Here is a 14,063-nt window from a genome sequence, read left to right as displayed (position 1 = left end):
AAAGGAACAATTAAGAAGAGCCGGAGGACATTCAACCCCTCACAACTGTTCTGTCATTCAATTAGCTCATGACTGATTTGCACCTGAAGTCTGCCTCCTACCTATGCCCCTGACCCTTTGATAGTTTTATTGAGCAGGCCTATGTCGAAGTTAGCCTTGAAAAGAAACCACAGACTTTCTGGGGGAGAATTTTCCAAATCTCGATAATTGATCCATTGCATGAACAATGCTTCATAATTTTGGCAAGTGGTCCAGCTTTAACTTTAAGATTATACCACTTTATTTTTCATTTTTCCACCAGAGAAAATGGGCTGGATTCTCCGTTCCTGCGGCTAAGTGCCAATGGCAGCCGGGGACCTGTGGTGTTTCACAGCGGGAAAATCAGTGCGAACCCCTCACCGATTCTGGTACCGGTGAAGGGCTAACACCGGCGCCGTGTGAAACCCAGGGATCGTGCGGGAAAGGCCAGAGAATCACCAGGTCCCGGGTCCCGCATGGGCAGGGTTGACAAGCAGCAGTCGCGCACACCTACACCTCCACTGGTCATGCCAGGAAACATGGCACAGGCTGTGCTGGACCGCGTACCCTCCCACCCCAACCTTGCAGCCCACCCCCTGGCCACCCCCCGCCATTCCCCCCAGCCCTAGCAGAAGCCCCCGAGACAGCCACACAGATCTCAGCCGAGTGGGGCGGCGCTGGAAACTGTCAGCAGCCGGCATGCCAGATTCCCGATCGCTGGGACCACATGTAGCCCGCGCCATTGGGAACTCAGCCCATCAGGGCGGAGTATCGCGGGTGGGCTGGCTGATGATGCACCAACGGCGTTGCGACTGCATGCGGCGCATGGCCCAATTACGCCGATTTGGAGGGGGGGAGCATCGCGAACCGGCGACAAACCAATTCCGGCATCGGAGGCTATTCTCCGCCTGATTGCCGATCCCGATTTCGACATCAGGCAACGGAGATTTCCACTCAAATTCTCTGTATCTCCCCTACTAAATCCTCTTGAAATCTTGATCAGATCACCCCTCAGTAACCAACAGTCCAAAGATGTGCAGGTTAGGTGGATTGGCCATGATAAATTGCCCTTAGTATCCAAAAATTGCCCTTAGTGTTGGGTGGAGTTACTGGGTTATGTGGTAGGGTGGAGGTGTTGACCTTGGGTGGGGTGCTCTTTCCAAGAGCCGGTGCAGACTCGATGGGCCGAATGGCCTCCTTCTGCACTGTACATTCTATAATAATATTCTATACTAACAAAATGTAAACCAGTATGCAATGCGTTGTTACAGATGAACCCACTGATTCTAGCGAGTCATCTATAAGCCCTTCAAGGCCAGTTTATCTTTCTTTTCTGTGCGGTCCTCCAGATGAGATTTGATCAAGGTCCCTATACAACTGGAGTGTAAGCCTAAAGGGTCATAGATGCAGAGGACAATAGATTAATGTTGCTGAGAAAATGTACGGCTGAAGTAGCATCCTAACCACAGGTGGGAAGAAATTGAAAGGAGCAAGAAGAGAATAGGAGAATGAGAGACAGTTGAGCTCAGTTAGCTGAAACATGTTTATTTGCTTCTGCATCTTATGCCATTATGGTTTGGCTGTGACCATGGCTGTCAGGTGTTTGTGTATTGAACTCATTCTTTAAATATAGTTTTTCTTTTAAAGAGCTCATAAAGGGCAGGATAGCGTGCAAGATGACTCAATTTGGACGGATGGAAAATTCTGACCTCCCGACAGCAGATTGAGATGCAGAAATTAAGTCGGCAGTGCGTTTGTGATGTGTTGAGCCTCACACTGGCCTGTGGCAGCTTCCTGCTTTGGAATACATTTGTGTGCCATGAATACCCGTTACCACAAGAAATTTAAAATTGCACCCAAATAAAATCAGCAGTGAATGAGAACCTCATGGTGCCCGGTTCATGATCGTTTCAGGGTGGCATGCATCGGTCGGCTATGCACAGTTTTGTAAAAAGTCAGCAGTTTTCTAAGGCACAAGGTGGGAGGGGGTGCAGGAAAATTGACTCTTGCATGGAGGTTCTGGACCGGCGAGGGTGAAGAAGCGGTGAGGGGGTTTTTGAAGTCTGGTGGGGGCATGAAGGAGTGGAAGAGGAAACTAGATGAGGACATAGAGTGAGAACAGGTAGTGATGGTAGGAAATGGTTTAGCACAGTGGGCTAAATAGCTGGCTTGCAATGCAGGACAATGTCAGCAGCGCGGGTTCAATTCCCATACCGGCCTTCCCAAACAGGCGCCGGAATGTGGCAACTAGGGGCTTTTCACAGTAACTTCATTGAAGCCTACTCGTGACAATAAGCAATTATTATTATTATTAAATGAGGAGCCTGCAGGTGATATCAGGTGTGTCCAAATGTGAGTCTACCTCAGGATGTTGGTGAGCAGAGTCCTTACAGAGCTTTGAGTTCGCCTATCCCCTCTGAGGGTGATCACAGACAATCGTTGGGATTCTCCGTTCGGGAGACCATGGGCGGTCAGTCACGTTGACGTGTGTTAGGAGCCATGGATGACTGGAGTAGCTGCCATCTCTCTGAAGGCAGTAGCCACTTGTCCACTATCAGCTTGGATCAAGAGGCAGACCGCTGCTTGTGAGTCACTAGTTGTATGTTCAAGATCCATTCCTAGACTCAATATATAATCTAGTTGTAACTGCGTGTTCTGCATTGTTGGAGACATTATCCTTTGGATTGAATCTTAAACCAAGAATCCATTTGGTTATTTGATAAAACAACAATTTGTATTTATAATGCCTTTGTAATAATGCACTTTCAGGGACTACATTAGTGAACAACAAAGGATTTATTTAGTGATCTACAAGAGCAAAAGCATATTTGCATCTGGTTCTGGAATGCCGCTTGCCTAAGAGACTCCTCCCCCTGGGGTGATTCTACACTCTGAATCCCAATTGGTCACCCAGGTCAGGTGACCTTTACTCTGCTCTGTTGCCCTTAAAGGGACAATCACCACATCCCTCCCCCTTTAACTCCATTATACGATGCTCAATAACTAATTTACTCAGTCCTAAATACGAACTAAACATTATGTATACGAGTTGGACAATTATAAATTAAGTTTTTGAGGGCGTTTTCTGTTCCTTGTTGAGCAACGTGGTTCTGTTGTCTCAGAGATGCTTGCATAGGATCAAAGTTAACAGGAACTGCAATAACGCGTATCTGTTATGCCCAGGAAGTGTGCTACTTGCTTCCATGGAGACATCAGTTATGTCTGTAACAGGTCAATTGGATACTTTGGTGTTTATGGGTTCGAAAATATTTTTTGATGGCAACACTAAGAGCTAGTGCATTTCGCAATTCCCCAAATGGTCCATATGTTTACAAATGATCTGTTCCTTCACATCCCTTTTCTAAGACAGGGGATCCAACTTGATCCACTACTGAAGTTTCATATTATGCACTGATTATGGGTTCTTTACATTGCAGTGGTGATGGCTCATTGATGAGATCCAGAGGCTTGTGTGATTAAACATAAGCATTTTTATTGGCAGGCTTTAACAATATACTGTTCCAAGTATTGTTTTGAATGGAACTCTTCCATGCAGCATGTTGCTTACCAAGTTCAGTTCTAGACTATTCTCTGACCTGTGTCTACATTACACTGTGGGTGGAGTCACTCTCCAGTCCCACGTTAACTCTTGCTTTGCCGAGCATCTTACATTATAATGCATGCAGTCACCTATAATCACATCCCCCTTTCATTAAAAAAAATATTCCTCCCTTCTAACAGAGAATAAAATGCAATCACATCACAATACAACACAGTCTTAAGTCTTGACAGATCTTCCACCGTCTCGATCTGTCATGTGAAGGAATGGCCCTAGCACTCTTAAATCGTGTGATAAATTTTCTTTTTGTTATGATTTGGGAATTCATTCTAGCTGGTTCAGTACCATGTGATGTGTAGTGACATCAGCAAAGTGTTTTTGAGGGCTTTGCATCGTTACCATCTTAATTGCATGGCCTTATTAAAGGTCTACTTCATTACAGCAGACTTCCTATTGGAATAACATCTGAGCCTGCTCTTTTTCAAAAATCCATGGATCAAATTCTAAGCGGGTTGAGTGGAGTGCAGACGACGATGAGTCAGAATACAGGAGGGAGATAGAGAACCTAGTGGAGTGGTGTAGCGACAACAATCTCTCCCTCAATGCCAGCAAAACTAAGGAGCTGGTCATCGACTTCAGGAAGCAAAGTACTGTACACACCCCTGTCAGCAGCAACGGGGCCGAGGTGGAGATGGTTAGTAGTTTCAAATTCCTAGGGGTGCACATCACCAAAAATCTATACTGGTCCACTCACATCGACGCTATCACCAAGAAAGCACAACAGCGCCTATACTTCCTCAGGAAACTAAGGAAATTTGGCATGTCCACATTAACCCTTACCAACTTTTACAGATGCACTATAGAAAGCATCCTATCGGGCTGCATCACAGCCTGGTATGGCAACTGCTCGGCCCAGGACCGCATGGAACTTCAGAGAGTCGTGAATACCGCCCAGTCCATCACACGAACCTGCCTCCCATCCATGGACTCCATCTACACCTCCCGCTGCCGGGGGAAAGCGGGCAGCATAATCAAGGATCCCTCCCACCCGGCTTACTCACTTTTCCAACTTCTTCCATCGGGCAGGAGATTCAGAAGTCTGAGAACACGCACGAACAGACTCAAAAACAGCTTCTTCCCCACTGTCACCAGACTCCTAAATGACCCTCTTATGGACTGACCTCATTAACACTACACTACACCCTGTATGCTTCATCCAATGCCGGTGCTTATGTAGTTACATTGTATATCTTGTGTTGCCCTATTATGTATTCTCATGTATTTTCTTGAATTTTGTTTAATTCCCTTTTCTTCCATGTACTGAATGATCTGTTGAGCTGCTTGCAGGAAAATACTTTTCACTGTACCTCGATACACGTGACAATAAACAAATCCAATCCAATCCAATGTTATTGAGGTAGCACACTCATCACCGGTTAAAGTGAACAGGAAACCTTGGAGAATTTGGAAGCTACCATGAAGCCAAAACCTGAGGGCTAAAAAGGAAAAGTGTGACTTTTTCCAAGTCATCCAGAAATTATCTTGGTCATATCATCGACAAAGATGGTTTACACAAAGAGCCAAAGAAAATGTCACCAATCTTAGAAGCATCGCATTCTCAAAATGTGACACAATTAAGGTCGTTTTTGGGATTGATCAATTATTATGATAAATTTGTGTTGAAATTAGCAACACGATTGAAACCTTTACACATGGTGCCTTTACACATGTCGGCATTGGTTAAAAGAATGTGAAAATGCAAACAGCGAAGTGAAAGAAGCCTTATTGAAGTCAGAGCTGTTGGTTCATTATAATCCCAAGGTGAAGTTGCAACTTGTTTGATGCAGTTGTCTCATACATTTTGCCTTCAGAAGAGGAACGACCAATAGCATTTTCTTCACGCACCTTTACTCGCGCAGAAATGAATTATGCTCAGCTAGAAAAAGAAGTTTTCAGCATCATTAATAAGTTGCCACCAAGAGCTTTATGTGTGTCTTTTTACCCCTTTGACAAATCATCAAACCTTGACTGCAATCTTTGGACCGTACAAAGTAATATCTTCTTTAGCAGCCAGTAGAGTGCAATGATGATCATTGATATTTATGATATCCGATATCGCAATTGTAGGCAGCATGCAAATGCTGATGTTTTATTAGCATTTCTGTTACAATTCCAGCACGACCCAGAAGAAAATGTTGTCAATATTTTGTATTTCTTTCTCATGGATAGCGTACGTGTGACTTCTCATGTTCAAAAATATACAAGAACTGATGGGGAAGGTGATGGATTGGTACAAAAAGGAATCCCATCAGAAGTTAATAGAAACAATCCGGGCGTCAAGCCCTACATCACACGAAGACTTGAGTTGACAGTACAAAATGGAGTTCTACTATGGAGAATCCATGTGATTATCTATCCCTGCTTGTGTACTAGACATGATGTGGAGATGCCGGCATTGGACTGGGGTGAGCACAGTAAAAAGTCTTACAACACCAGGTTAAAGTCTAACAGGTTTGTTTCAAATCACTAGCTTTCGGAGCACTGCTCCTTCCTCAGGTGATTGATTCAGAGCATTCCTAAGTATCCTTCTTCCTCTTAACAAGACATTCAACCTCTCTTGTCAACCATGGTTCCCTCACTCGACCATCTCTTCCCTGCCTGACAGGGACATACATATCAAGGACACGTAGAATCGGTTCCTTGAACAAGTTCCACATTTCAATTGTGTCCTTCCCTGACAGCCTATGTTCCCAACTTATGCACTTCAGTTCTTGTCTGACAACATTGTATTTATCCTTTCCCCAATTGTAAACCTTGCCCTGTTGCACGCACCTATCCCTCTCTATTACTAAAGTGAAAGTCACAGAATTGTGGTCACTATCTCCAAAATGCTCCCCCACTAACAAATCTATCACTTGCCCTGGTTGATTACCAAGTACTAAATCCAATGTGGCCTCCCCTCTGGTCGGACAATCTATATACTGTGTTACAAAAGCTTCCTGGACACACTGCACAAACACCTCCCCATCCAAACTATTTGATCTAAAGAGTTTCCACTCAATATTTTGGAAGTTGAAGTCACCCATGACTACTACCCTGTGACTTCTGCACCTTTCTAAAATCTGTTTCCCAATCTGTTCCTCCACATCTCTGCTGCTATTGGGGGGCCTATAGAAAACTCCAACAAGGTGACTGCTCCTGTCCTATTTCTGACTTCAACCCATATTACCTCAGTAGGCAGATCCTCCTCGAACTGCCCTTCTGCAGCTGTTACACTATCTCTAATTAATAATGCAACCCACCCCCACCTCTTTTACCACCCTCCCTAATCTTATTGAAACATCTATAACCAGGAACCTCCATCAACCATTTCTGCCCCTCTTCTATCCAAGTTTCCATGATGGCCACCACATCGTAGTCCCAAGTACCGATCCATGCCTTAAGTTCACCCACCTTATTCCTGATGCTTCTTGCGTTGAAGTATACACACTTCAACCCATCTCTGTGCCTGCAAGTACTCTCCTTTGTCAGTGTTACCTTCCCCACTGCCTCAATACGTGCTTTGGCGTCCTGAACATCGGATACCTTAGTTGCTGGACTACAAATCCGGTTCCCATTCCCCTGCCAAATTAGTTTAAACCCTCCTGAAGAGTACTAGAAAACCTCCCTCCCAGGATATTGGTGCCCCTCTGGTTCGGATGCAGCCCATCCTGCTTGTACAGGTCCCACCTTCCCCAGAATGCGCTCCAATTATCCAAATACCTGAAGCCCTCCCTCCTACACCATTCCCTATTCCTAGCCTCACTATCATGTGGCACCGGCAACAAACCAGAGATGGCAACTCTGTCTGTCCTGGCTTTTAACTTCCAGCCTAACTCTCTAAACTCGTTTATTACATCCACACCCTTTTTCCTACCTACATCGTTGGTACCAATGTACACCACGACTTCTGGCTGCTCCCCCTCCCCCTTAAGAATCCTGAAGACACAATCCGAGACATCCTTGGCCCTGGCACCCGAGAGGCAACATACCTTCCGGGAGTCTCGCTTGCAACCACAGAATCTCCTATCTATTCCCCTAACCATTGAGTCTCCTATCACTATTGCTTTTCTATTCTCCCCCTTTCCCTTCTGAGCCCCAGAGCCAGACTCAGTGCCAGAGACCTGGCCACTAGGGCCTTCCCCCGGTAGGTCACCCCCCCCCCCCCCCAACAGCATCCAAAACGGTATACTTTTTTTAAAGGGGAATGGCCACGAGGGATCCCTGCACTGTCTGCCCGTTCGTTTTCTTTCCCATTACTGTAACCCAGCTACTCTTGTCCTGTACCTTGGGTGTGGCTACCTCCCTGTAACTCTTCTCTATTACCCCCTCTGCCTCCCGGATGATCCGAAGTTCATTCAGCTCCAGCTCCAGTTCCCTAACACTCTCTCTGAGGAGCTGGAGTTGGGTGCACTTCCCACAGGTATAGTCAGCGGGGACACCGGTGGTATCCCGCACCACCCACATCCTACATAGTTCTCTTTCCAGCATTTCAATTCAGCATCTTTTTCATCAACTGTTGTAACATATTGGTTCTTGAGTTTTTGCATAAGCGTGACGATTTCAACAATCTTGTTCTAGCACATAATCTCAGTGTCTTTCTGTGTCTGCTTATTCTCCTGATTCAATTCTTCACAGGACGTGTTCTTATTTTCATGTATATCCATGGATTTCAGCTTATTTTCCATTATGTCCTCCTTTATAACGTATTTTGTAAATTTTTGCAACTTGTTTTTTTCTACGAGTTTGCTCTTAGCCATATCACAGAATCGTAGAGTCATGTGGGGAATGAATTCCACAGGAATACATTCCATGACTATTTTATGCCAATTTTGAATCATGTCATTAATCCAGGAGCAGAGGATATTTTTCTGAGCTGCAAATGTTGGGATGATATACAGCCTTTTCATTAACATCAATAATTATCCTATCTGGAAGACCCAGAATTGGGAACAAAGGATCAAATTCTAAGGCCCTGCTAAATATCCTCTCAAGCTGCTTGTCCACACCAGGCCAACAGGACTGAATCTTGACACAGGTCCATACGCAGTGTACATAATCACCCTCGACTACCAGGCACTTTAGGCACATCGAGGATATAGCAGGATCTTGAGCTTCTTGAGCAAGTCCGTCAGTGGAGTGACCACACTGCTAAAATTTGGTACAAATTTCCAGTAAAATCCACTCATACCAAGAAACTGCATTATTTCCCGTCATGTCGAGGGTATCGGAAACTCCCCAATAACTTTCGTTTTCACATCCTGTGGGACCATTTGACCCTGTCCGATTGTATGACCAAGGAAAGTGACGGGCTTTTCCAAATTCACTTTTGGTTAGGTTTATCACCAAGCCCGCCTCCTGAATTCGATCGAATAACTCCCTCAGATGTTTTTCTGGAGTCACAAAAGCTGACATTTCCTTCATCCTTTCAGATAAAGGTGCTTGCCAGTAACCTTTCAGTAAATCCAATTTGGAAATAAAAGCGGATTGTCCCACTTTCTCAATGCAATCCTCCAAACGTGGGATAGGATAAGAGTATGTTCTTGTAACTGCATTCACATTTTGATAGTCCACACACAACCGTTGGGTACCGTCTGGTTTAGGTACCATCACTATGGGTGAGCTCCATTGGCTGCAACCCACTTCAATTATGCCATTTTTAAGCATACTCTCAATCTCTCTGTTAACCTGTGCCAATTTTAAAGGATTAAGTCTATATGGATGTTGTTTGATAGGAACAGCATTTCCCACATCTACATCATGTATAGCTATTTTAGTACTTCCCAATTTATCTCTACAAACTTGCCCATGTGATATCAATAACTCTTTCAGGTCAGTTCGTTTTTCCTCTGGAAGGTAACAACAATTCATCCCAATTCTTAAGAACATTCTCATTTTCCAATTTAATTTGAGGCATGTCAAATTCACAGTTAGAATCATTGAAACCTCCTTTTTCTCTCCTTCCCTTTCAAAGTACCTTTTAAACATTTTCACATGACACACTCGGTGAGTCTTCCTTCTATCTGGCCTTTTTACCACATAATTCACCTCTCTTAATTTCCTTTCAATCTGATACGGTCCACAAAACCTAGCTTTTAAAGGCTCCCCTACCACTGGTAACAACACTAAAACTTTATCTCCACTGGCAAAACTACGAACTGTGGATTTCTTGACCGCGACCCATTTCATCACATTTTGTGCAACTTTCAAATGTTGTCCAGCCAATTCACCCGCTCTATTTAATCATTACCTAAAATTTGACACGTAATCCAATCGTGTCATTTCCTATTTCTCACCCACCAATTTTTCTTTGATCAATTTCATGACCAAAAATTAGTTCAAAAGTACTAAATTTGGTTGACTTATTAGGTGCATCCCTAATAGCAAACAGTACGAATGGAATTCCTTTATCCCAATCTTCTGGATAATCTTGACAATAAGCTCTCAACATTGTCATTAATGTATGATGCCATCTTTCTAACGCTCCCTGCGATTCTGGATGGTCCACAGTTGATTTAAATTGTTTTATTCTTAAGCTATCAATGACTTCTTTGAATAACTTGGAGGTAAAATTTGATCCTTGATCCGATTGTATTTCTGTGGGTAGTTCATATCCAGTAAAGAATTTGAGTAACTCATTCACAATCATTTTAGCTGTAATATTACATACTGGAATGGTCTCTGGAAACACATCCATTACAGTCAAAAGATATTGAATCCCACTTTTTGTTTTTGGAAGCAGTCCTACACAATCAATTAGGACCCTCGTAAAAGGTTCCTCAAATGCTGGAATGGGTATTAAGGGCACTGGTTTTATCACTGCTTGAGGTTTCCCTATCACTTGACATGTGTGACATGATTGACAAAATTTAACTACATCTTTATGTAGTCCAGGCCAATAAAAATGTTTCTGGATTTTAGCCTGAGTTGTCCTTATTCCCAAATGACCTCCCACTGGTACCTCATGTGCAACTCGCAACACCTCCTTTCTATACCCTACCGGCAATACTACTTGATGCACTTCTGCCCGTTTTTCATCCGCCTGCATATGTACAGGTCTCCATTTCCTCATCAACATCACTTTTACAGTAATAACACTCTGGTATACACACAGATTCCTCTTCCGTACATGTTTTCTGATACATCCATTTTATTTCTACATCTTTCTGTTGTAACTCCGCCAATTTTCCTGAACTAAAAATATCCGCCTCATCCTCCATCTGTTCTTGTTCTTTTTCAACCATTCGATCAAAAATCGTTTCTGATAATTGCACATCAACTTCATCTTCACTCTTTGATTTCTCCTCTTGTATTAACCTGTGACTTTGCGACCTTGTTACTACACTATACGGAAAAATCCCAGGATATTCGTCCTTCAACACTTCAGTTGTCTGATTTTCCACTGGCTTATCAACCACAGTGGGCATCACTCCCATTTGCGATCCATCTATATCATTACCAAAGATAAACTGTATTCCTGGACAAGATAGTTTCTCTATTACTCCTACTACCACTTCACCACTCTTCACTGGACTTTCCAACCTTACCTTATATAATGGAACGCTACCCCTCTCACCCTGAATTCCACAAATCACCACCTTTTCTGGCAACATGCCTCCCAAACTACATAATTCCTCATCTCTTGCCATTAAAGATTGACTAGCCCCTGTATCTCTTAAAATGGTGACTTCTTTACCAGCTCCTCCTGATACACATGAGTAAACTTTACCCACACAAGTAAATTCTTTAAAGACATCTGGCACCTTCTTAAGAATTACTTCTTGAACAAGCTGTACAATCGTTTGCGCCTCCTTCGCTTCCCTTGGGCTTTCCTTTACCACTCTAACAAATCCCACTGTCTTATCCTGTTTTACCACATCAGCCTTTCCAGTGCTTTTCTTCAACCACCAACACTGTGACTTTACATGGCCTAGTTTATTCCAGTGAAAACATTTGAAACTTTACATCTCCTTTCCACCCTCCTGAATTTCTTTTTTAATCTGAGGTACACTCTCTTTAATGTCTCCCATTAGATCATCTTTACCTTTACCACTCATTTCTCATGCCCCCAGTTTCTATCCCTCACCGGCTGAAACTGATGTCGAAAACCAATCTTTGATTTCTGAACTAATTCATAATCATCTGCCATTTCTGCTGCTAATCTCGCAGTTTTAACCCTCTGTTCTTCCACATGAGTTCTCTCTACATCAGGAATTTAATTTTTAAACTCCTCTGAAAGTATCAATTCTCTGAGAGCTTCATACGTTTGGTCTGTTTTCAAAGCCCTTCTCCACCTATCAACGTTACTCTGTTTGAGCCTTTCAAACTCCATGTATGTTTGACCAAATTCTTTCCTTAAATTTCTAAACCTTTGTCTGTAAGCTTCAGGCACTAGCTCATATGCAGTTAAGATAAATTTTCATCATCTCCTCATACGTTCCAGATCCTCCTCCGGAAGTGATGCAAACACTTCACAAGCTCTACCTACCAGCTTTGTTTGAATTAGTAACACCCACATGTCCTGTGGCCAATTCATTTGTTTAGCTACCATCTCAAATGAAATGAAAAAGGCTTCCACTTCCTTCTCGTCAAACCTTGGCAACGCTTGGACATATTTAAATAGATTCCCGCCACGCCTTCGACCTTGACGCTCTTCCTCACTATCCTCATCACTATCATCCAACTGTACATTTCCCTTTACATCTGCCAATTTTAACTGACTGTCTTGTTTCATGGCCATTTTCTGAAGTTCAAACTCTCTCTCTTTATATTTCTCCCTGATCTGTATCTCCCTTTCTCTTTCCTTTTGTTCCTCTCGGGCTATTCTTTCTTTTCTCCTTTCTTCACTCTGCTTTTCTTTTTCCTCTCTCTCACTATCTTTTTCCGCTCTCTCTCTCTTTCGTATTCAAGCCACTTTAATTCTTTCTCATGTTCCATTTCTTTAATTTGCAACTGAATTTTTGCCATTTCCAATGAGTCAAACTGTATCTCAGGCAACTTTAAATGCTTAGCCACCGCCATAATTACATCACCTTTTCGCATTTTGTCAGGTAATGTTAACTGCAATGTTTTTGCCAAATCTAACAGTCTGTTTTTAGTCTCTGTCCATAAGGTACTGCATGTGACATTCTCCACCCCCAAAAACTTCTGAGCCTCTGAAAGAGCCATTGTCCACAACACACTTAAACTAATATACCACACCGGAAAAGCAACAATCCTTCACTGTCTTTATGTTCACAAAAGCCAATCCAATAGATAGACTTTTATCCCAGACGAGCCCCAATTATTATGGGAGAGGTGATTTCAGAACCCAAAAATGTATCATGGAGTTCAACCAACCCTCACCTTTAATGATTTGTTGCTTTTGAAGCACATGTTCTGTTCCCCAGGTGTAGTATTACAATTATGGACACGTGGTTTTTAAAACAAAACAATGTTTATTCCATGAACTCAAATTAACCTTTTAAACAAACATTGGATCTCTTAACACTCCTTACTTCAAAGATAACCCTGAAAAAAATACAACACTACCCAATCCTGCAAACTGTTCCTTTACACATCCAAAAGACTTAACAAATCCTTCAAACAGAAGCACATTATATTTATATTCAATACTGAGACCTTTTTACAATTCCGATTTCAACAAAGGATTAAGAGATAGTCCTTCATGGCAGAGATCACCAGCACACACCCAAGCTTTCTTCAAACTGAAACTAAAACTCCCAAAATGCAGAAGTGAGCTCAGCTCCCCCCCGTGACATCACTTCAGTAATATGATCAGTCTAATTTCTTAAAGGTACATCTCTTAAACATCCAATTCTTAAAGGCACTCTCACATGACAGTAAGGCGTTGGAAAGATTAGGGGCTGGATTCTCCGTACCCTGACGCCGAAATCACATTCGGCGATGGGGCAGAGAATCAGGTTCTGTGCACGAAATAGGGACTGCCGCTGGTTCCGCTATTCTCCACGCCCCGAAATGTGGCGTAATGATGCCCACCCCGCAATTCTTCGTCTCCAACAGGCCAAATTCCCAGCGGCATGGATCTAATATGGTCCTGCCATTCGGGAACCTCACGCGGCAGCTGCAGACTCAGTCTGGGGCTGCCACAGTCAGGGGAGGGCCGATCATTCAGGACTGGGGGATATGTGTGTGGGCGGTCCGGCGCGAGCAAGCAGGGGCATTATTTTGGTGGTCCTGGTCCACGGGCTGAGTCCGCCATGGAGCACGGCACTGCCGCTGGAGGCCGCCGCTGTGCGCATCGCAGCCTCTGACCCGGAAGTTGGCGGGCCCGTATCAGCAGCTAGAGCTGCAAGCTCTACGACAGCTGTCTGCCAGTACCCTTTTCCTGGCGTAAAAGACCACAGTTTTCACAACGGCGTGGGAACATAGTCCCCAAAACGGAGAATCCAGTCTCAGATGTGTAGCATAGAGTTCTGTTGGAAGA

Source organism: Scyliorhinus canicula, chromosome 8 (assembly GCF_902713615.1).
Source record: "Scyliorhinus canicula chromosome 8, sScyCan1.1, whole genome shotgun sequence".
In the NCBI taxonomy this organism is placed as follows: Eukaryota; Metazoa; Chordata; class Chondrichthyes; order Carcharhiniformes; family Scyliorhinidae; genus Scyliorhinus; species Scyliorhinus canicula.
This window is presented reverse-complemented; position numbering follows the sequence as displayed.